Genomic DNA, 8494 nt, shown 5'->3' with positions numbered 1-8494 from the left:
CGGAAAAGCGGTGCATATTTTCCGGATGTAAACCGATTGGAGCAGACTTACTTTTCATAATTTTATGGTTAAGTTTATCTTAATTGTAAAAACTTGAAATTTGGAGTTGAACCAAAATGAATTTATTTTAACCTTGACAGTCATTAGAGAGTTTTTTTTGTAAACCATCTTTCACGAGTTGTTCCCCTTTACACAGTACTGGGCCGTTTTCGTTTATTCGAAACAACCGGTTCGACCTTTGGTTAAAGACATTATTTCAAGTTTAAATCCTGACGGACCTGCAGTTTTTGATACAGGCCTGTGAGGGCAAACAATATAAAATCACCAGGCCCGTCTTTAATTAATAAACGAACAATAACAATTAGGTTCAACCAGTTACACCGTATAAATCATAAAATAAAAATCCGTTTTTTGTCAAATTACGCTGTTTTCATGACTTTTCAAAAAGGATTTTAGCATGTTTTTTTTCTATATCTATATTACGCAAAAATATTAAAATTAGGGTGCCATATTTACAAATATAGATTTCATATGAATGATAACATCCATATATATAGCTAACAGCCCCATTACAGGCGATTTAATTTCCGATATGGGAAATTCAATTTCCGATATGAATTTCCGAATTCCCCATATTGGAATTAGAATTTCCAATATCGTATTTCGGAATAAAAAGTAACTTAGCATGCTGGCAAGCCAAGTAACTTTTTATTCCATTAATTCCAATATCGGAATTAAAATTTCCGATATCGGAATTAAAAAGGCCTATAGGGTAATTTCCGTTATCGGAAATTCTAATTCTGATATCGGAAATTCTAATTCTGTTATCGGAAATCCTATTTTTGATATCAGGAATTAGAAAACAATTTTCCATATTAGAAATTCTAATTCTGATATGGGAAATTCTATTTCCGAAATTAGAATTAGAATTTCCTATTTCAGAAATTAAAAGTAATTTCCAATAACGGCAATAGAATTTCCGATATCGGATATTCGGAATAAAAAGTTACTTGGCTTGCCATAGTATTCAGGCATCCATTTTTTATCAATCAAAATATGCTGTTTTACATTACTTTCAAGAAAAGGATTTTAGCATGTTTTTACGATATTTCAGATATATTATGACAAAATATTGATTAGGTGCCAAATTTACAAAAAATTCATTGTGTGCCGCTGCATCCGACGGGATATATGCAAATAATACGTAACTGGCATGTCGATTTTCTAAAAATAGTTTCAAATATTTGACAGATGGGAAAAATAGGACACATAGTTCCAGTTTCCCGTAAAATGACACAAAATTATCCTTGTAAAAATGTTTTATGAACTCGTTTCTCTAAACATATATTGAAACATTCTCATACAAGCTTATTTGTGCTGATGGAAAAAGAATGAAAGGTATTTTACTTTTAAACCTGAGATTCTACTTCTAGTTCAAAAGGTATGTGTTAATGATACCTTTTCAAGGTTGGGAAATATTGAATTTGATGTTGGGGTTCCACAAGGTTCCATCCTAGGCCCTCTATTATTTTTGATATACATAAATTGATATTTGCAGATGTTTTTGACTCCGCGTCGCGTCTTTTTTGCAGATGATACCTCTCTTCGATGTTCTTACCTCTTCTTGTCTCGAAAATTCAAACAACTTTATTAAACAAAGATTCATTGAAATCATTAAACACCTGGGCAAAAAAACATGGCTTAGTGTCTTTTTATATCCAGATTAAAAACGAGTGTGTACTTTTTTATTTCTAACAGTAATGAAATAATAACCTGAATGTATTATCTTATAATTATAATTTTGAATGGTAATATTTTTTAGATATTTACGACCAGTCAGGATTTGGCATTTGGATGGTGGCTAATCAATTATAGTGCCAAATTGGGGATGAGACGATCAAGGGCAAGCAAATTATATTCTTCCAGTAATTGAAGAAACTTAAATGTGTTGAGAAATATGAATAAATTTTTAATAAAACGTGATGAAGCTCTTGCTCAAGAATTTTATCGAGCTATTTTTATTATACCCCTGCATTATGAATACGCCAATGTGGAATTATGGGGTTGGTTTTTACAAACTCTGATATGGGAACAAAAATTAGAAATAGTTCAAACGTAAGCTGCTCCTAATAGAATTTGATAATTTTAACTGTTCTATCACTCTTTTGCAAGTTTCAGATTCTCCTATTTTATGAAAAAACTGGTTTAGAAATTCTATATATCTTTTAGATTGGAAAAAGGAAAAATAAAAAAAAATAACTTCAATCATCTCTCCAATTATAATCGACGTCACAAATCTCAAACTCACTGATTTTCTTACTTCTCTACTTACCTCTCTAACCGGTTATCAAGATCATGCTATGGCCATATCCATATAAAATTAGAGATGACTATAGGAATACCGGTATTTACAGTCTCTTCATCTACACAACAAATTCATTCTATACTATCGTAACTTCGTTCGCTTTTGGATATAACTTAGATAAAACTCTGTATAAGTTCAGACAATAGCAATATCATTGATGCCTTTTTTAGGGAAATATCACTAAAACCGGTTTTTGAAATATTCTCCTTACTTACTTTGGCTTTTGGTTGACCGGAAGATGATTTATATTGCATACAAAACTTAGACTCAATTCAATGTAGTTCACCTAAATTACGTTTGTTCAGGAATTGAAATCATTCATGTGGATAAACTCACATGCTGTATACTGTGGACTTATGTTGTGTGACTGTGTACATACACTTTTTTTTTTCGAATGTATTAAAAATTATAATGTATGAATGGAATTTTCTCAATGGAAAGCCTAATTTAATATGAAGTTAAATGTTCTTTTTTGATTTATATTTATATCATTCGTTTGGAAAAATGAGGATCTGTATCTGGAACGAACACACAGGAATATTTTTATATGTTCAAAAACCTTATTAAATTAAGCAAAAGATTTTAATAAGGCGACGATTGCTTATGGATTTGATGGAAGACCTGAACAGCTAGGAGAAAGATTTTAGGAGTGTGATGGACATTCTTTTAGAGGGAAGGCAAAGAACGAGATAATTAGTCCAACTGTTGCCGCAAATTATTTATTTATTAATAAAGTCGATTTAGTATTACAATTTTAAGACATTGAATTTTCTTCCTCTCCTTACTCCCCCACTCTCTCTCTCTCTCTCTCTCTCTCTCTCTCTCTCTCTCTCTCTCTCTCTCTCTTTCTCTCCAAAGTGTTCTTATTTACTATTTAATCATATTTATATATTTCATTACTTTGCATATCATGTTTGTATTCGTTCTGTATTTTGGAAAGGGTGGCAATACAAGTTGCATAAAACTTGTACCCAATCCTTTTGTATATATTTGCAATAAAATATGTTAAATCATTAAATCTTTCTAGTTACCAAAGCCCCGTTATTGCATGTTTGAGCATGAGAACTTTGACCCCTAACCATGATCCTACTTCATGATCGCACAACTGACGCTTCATTTACAGATATTATTAAAGATGCTCTACCGCCGAAAGAGCATAAATGATATTCATCATTTGAACAATAATTGGTGTTTAATCGTGTACATATATGCCTAATTACCACAAAAACTAACATAAAATAATTTATTTCGCCTTTGGTGCATGCACAATTATTACTTCATTCTACATGATATATAGTGCCATGGATTTTTTTTCGGGATGCAATTAATCATTTTTCATATTTTTAACTTTAAGTAAAATTAGATGCTAAAACTTTTCAATGGTGGTAATGGTGTAAAAAGTAAGTAACTTTTGTAATTGAAGAAAAATACTCAAACGTCTACTTCTGTTTTTGAAAGTGAAAAAATACCAACACATGGTCAAAAGAACTGACGCCATCATATTTCCGAAAGAGGGCGACCTACTGATCATTTTGGTATTTTGGTATATGGTATCACACTTCATCAAGAAGTGCCCACGGAATCCCCGAAACCCTACATAAGCCACCGTATATTTCATAGTTAAGGGAATTGTTAAAATATGCGTAAATGCGCGATAATGAAAATGTACGTATTTGTGGTTATTGTATACGGATCTCATTTTGCACAGTGTAATTTAATGTAACCACTTGGTGTATTCTCAGTACTGTGAAAGATATAGATTTTGTTTCTAAATTCAATTTCAAATTATCATCTATTGCATGTTCTTCTTTTGGAATATTTAATTACAATCTGATTAAAATACATGCAGATCCTTAATGTCAGTGCGTTAAATAAGAGGATCGGACAACATCAATAAGGGGTCATGTCCAGGTGACCTTTGGAAATGGCGAATCAAACAACACAACATAGCTAATTGTGTATTAGGACGAAATGGCGTTGTCAATTGATGTGCATTTGTAGCAATGAGTAGAAAATGCATTTGATCACAAGTAGACATGACCTCTTACGGGACGTTGTCAGATCCTTCATTGAACGTAGTGGTTATAAGGAAATGTAGGTCAATCAGATTGATTTAACTACCATTTATCTCAAAATGAACTGAATGACTTTGGATTAAATGCAATTATTATTGTTAACAAAATGTTCGTACAAAGTGGTATTTTATACTAAATAAAATTAACTGTAACTGAAGTTGTATGTATACTATATGTGTTAACTCCAGAGTTTATATAATATGAACGTTTTTGTGCTAGCCTTATACAGACGTATTGTAATATATATTTTTAATACAAACTGCATGTATCATTTGTAATTTCTCATATATGTTTGTATATGTTTGTAACTAAATATTATTAGCATTGTCCATCGTGTGTGTTTGCTATTATTAGAAAATGGCGAAATGTAGTTTAAAATATTTTCCTTTCTACTGATTATATTTTCTTGTATTGATATGTATATACATGTATGTGTGTAACGTGTGTATGTTAGAATGTTTCTCTATTTATCAATTTATTGTTTTCGGTAATCTGTTCAATATTGGATGAAACAAAGGAAGGAATAACAACTGTAACTAATTCTCATATCCTTGTGGCCTTGGGTACTGCCCATTACCTCTATGGCAGTATGGTATCAATCACCTATCTGGGTGTAGTGCACTACTAGTTTACATGAAGTTTAAATGTAGTGTACCACTAGTTTAAATATAGTTTAAATGTTAATGCACTACTAGTTTACCTGTAGTTGTTTTTAAATGAAGTGTACTATTAGTTTACATGTAGTTTAAATGCAGTGTACTATTAGTTTAGCTGTAGTTAAAAAAGTAGTGCACTTCGAGTTTACCTGTAGTTTAAATGTAGTGCACTACCAGTTTACCTGTAGTTTAAATGTAAGTGCACTACTAGTTTACCTGTAGTTGTTTTTAAATGAAGTTTACTATTAGTTTACATGTAGTTTAAATGCAGTGTACTATTAGTTTAGCTGTAGTTAAAAAGTAGTGCACTTCGAGTTTACCTGTAGTTTAAATGTAGTGCACTACTAGTTTACCTGTAGTTTAAATGTAGTGCACTACTAGTTTACCTGTACTTGTTTTTAAATGAAGTGTACTATTAGTTTAGCTGTAGTTAAAAAAGTAGTGCACTACTAGTTTACCTGTAGTTTAAATGTTAGTGCACTACTAGTTTATCTGTAGTTTATATATTAGTGTACTACTAGTTTATCTGTTTAGTGCACGACTAGTTTTACATGTAGTTTAAATGTTAGTGCACTACTAGTTTATCTGTAGTTTATATGTAGTGTACTACTAGTTTATCTGTAGTTTATATGTTAGTGCACTACTAGTTTACCTGTAGTTTAAATGTTAGTGCACTACTAGTTTACCTGTAGTTTAAATGTTAGTGCACTACTAGTTTATCTGTAGTTTAAATGTAGTGCACTACTAGTTTACTAGTTTATCTAAGTAGTTTAAATGTTAGTGCACTACTAGTTTACCTGTAGTTTAAATGTTAGTGCACTACTAGTTTACCTGTAGTTTAAATGTAGTGTACTACTAGTTTATCTGTAGTTTAAATGTTAGTGCACTACTAGTTTATCTGTAGTTTACATGTTAGTGCACTACTAGTATATCTGTAGTTTATATGTTAGTGCACTACTAGTTTATCTGTAGTTTATATGTTAGTGTACTACTAGTTTATCTGTAGTTTAAATGTAGTGTACTACTAGTTTATCTGTTAGTGCACGACTAGTTTATCTGTAGTTTATTTATGTTAGTGCACTACTAGTTTATCTGTAGTTTATATGTTAGTGCACTACTAGTATACCTGTAGTTTAAATGTAGTGCACTACTAGTTTATCTGTAGTTTAAATGTTAGTGCACTACTAGTTTACCTGTAGTTTAAATGTTAGTGCACTACTAGTTTACCTGTAGTTTAAATGTAGTGTACTACTAGTTTATCTGTAGTTTAAATGTTAGTGCACTACTAGTTTATCTGTAGTTTTTACATGTTAGTGCACTACTAGTTTATCTGTAGTTTATATGTTAGTGCACTACTAGTTTATCTGTAGTTTTTATATGTTAGTGTACTACTAGTTTATCTGTAGTTTATATGTAGTGTACTACTAGTTTATCTGTTAGTGCACGACTAGTTTACATGAAGTTTAAATGTTAGTGCACTACTAGTTTATCTGTAGTTTATATGTAGTGTACTACTAGTTTATCTGTAGTTTATATGTTAGTGCATAACTAGTTTACCTGTAGTTTAAATGTAGTGCACGACTAGTTTCCATGTAGTTTTAAATGTTAGTGCACTACTAGTTTACATGTAGTTTAAATGTTAGTGCACAACTAGTTTACCTGTAGTTTATATGTAGTGTACTACTAGTTTATCTGTAGTTTATATGTAGTGTACTACTAGTTTATCTGTTAGTGCACGACTAGTTTACATGTAGTTTAAATGTTAGTGCACTACTAGTTTACATGTAGTTTAAATGTTAGTGCACAACTAGTTTACCTGTAGTTTATATGTAGTGTACTACTAGTTTATCTGTTAGTGCACGACTAGTTTACATGAAGTTTAAATGTTAGTGCACTATTAGTTTACATGTAGTTTAAATGTTAGTGCACTACTAGTTTACCTGTAGTTTAAATGTTAGTGCACTACTAGTTTACCTGTAATTTAAATGTAGTTCACTACTAGTTTACCTGTAGTTTAAATGTTAGTGCACTACTAGTTTACCTGTAGATTAAATGTAGTGCACTACTAGTTTACCTGTAGTTTAAATGTTAGTGCACTACTAGTTTACCTGTAATTTAAATGTAGTTCACTACTAGTTTACCTGTAGTTTAAATGTTAGTGCACTACTAGTTTACCTGTAGATTAAATGTGGTGCACTACTAGTTTACCTGTAGTTTACATGTTAGTGCACTACTAGTTTACCTGTAGATTAAATGTAGTGCACTACTAGTTTACCTGTAGTTTAAATGTTAGTGCACTACTAGTTTACATGTAGTTTAAATGTAGTGCACTACTAGTTTACCTGTAGTTTATATGTTAGTGCACTTCTAGTTTACCTGTAGTTTAAATGTTAGTGCACAACTAGCTTACCTGTAGTTTATATGTTAGTGCACTACTAGTTTACCTGTAGTTTAAATGTAGTGTACTACTAGTTTACCTGTAGTTTAAATGTTAGTGCAGCACTAGTTTACCTGTAGTTTATATGTTAGTGCACTACTAGTTTACCTGTAGTTTAAATGTAGTGTACTACTAGTTTACCTGTAGTTTAAATTTAGTGCACTACTAGTTTACCTGTAGTTGAAATGTAGTACACTGCTAGTTTACCTGTAGTTTAAACGTAGTGTACTACTAGTGAATTAGGTGTAAACGTTAGCTCACACTCAGCTTTATATGTAACTTGAGTGCGACTTCAGGAGCTTGGCTATATACTTGTACATTATATACAAAGTGACATTTGTGTCTAGCTTCGGGAATATCTCCTTAACTGTCGATTAAATCCCAGTAACAACACAGAACGATCGACTATAGACTATACATTATTATGATATATCTTTTTTATGTATTTTATTGCATAAAGCATTTTACCAATAAACAACGTGTAAATGGTCATCATTCTCTTATTTACTCATCTTTCCTTCAATACTTTTATCTAAATTGTATCATTTTTATAATAATATTTTCGCACTAATATTTTCATAACGATAATAAGTTATATTTGTACATCTTCCTTTCATAGTACATATTTCTCATTCTACGTTTTCTCATCCTATTACATTCACACTTCAGTTTCTAATATAGTACTAAATTTGTCCAATGTCCCATCCATTCCAAAAATATTTGTTGTTCTGACTAAACAGAAACTAGGTTATCCCCCCTGAATATATTAAAAAGAATGTTACGTGCGCATGCGTCGATCGCAACCTCAACTTCCTACAAAATATTTGCTGCTCTGATTAAATTATTTTTGGTGTGTCTGAATATAGAATTTTCATCATGATTAATGTTTTGATACTAAATAATATTTTCTGTTTTCCAATCCACCATTTAGTTATCATTATAATAAAACTGTAATTCTTTG

This window comes from Argopecten irradians, chromosome 13, assembly GCF_041381155.1.
Source record: "Argopecten irradians isolate NY chromosome 13, Ai_NY, whole genome shotgun sequence".
Classification (NCBI taxonomy): domain Eukaryota; kingdom Metazoa; phylum Mollusca; class Bivalvia; order Pectinida; family Pectinidae; genus Argopecten; species Argopecten irradians.
Note: the sequence above shows the minus strand (reverse complement) of the source record.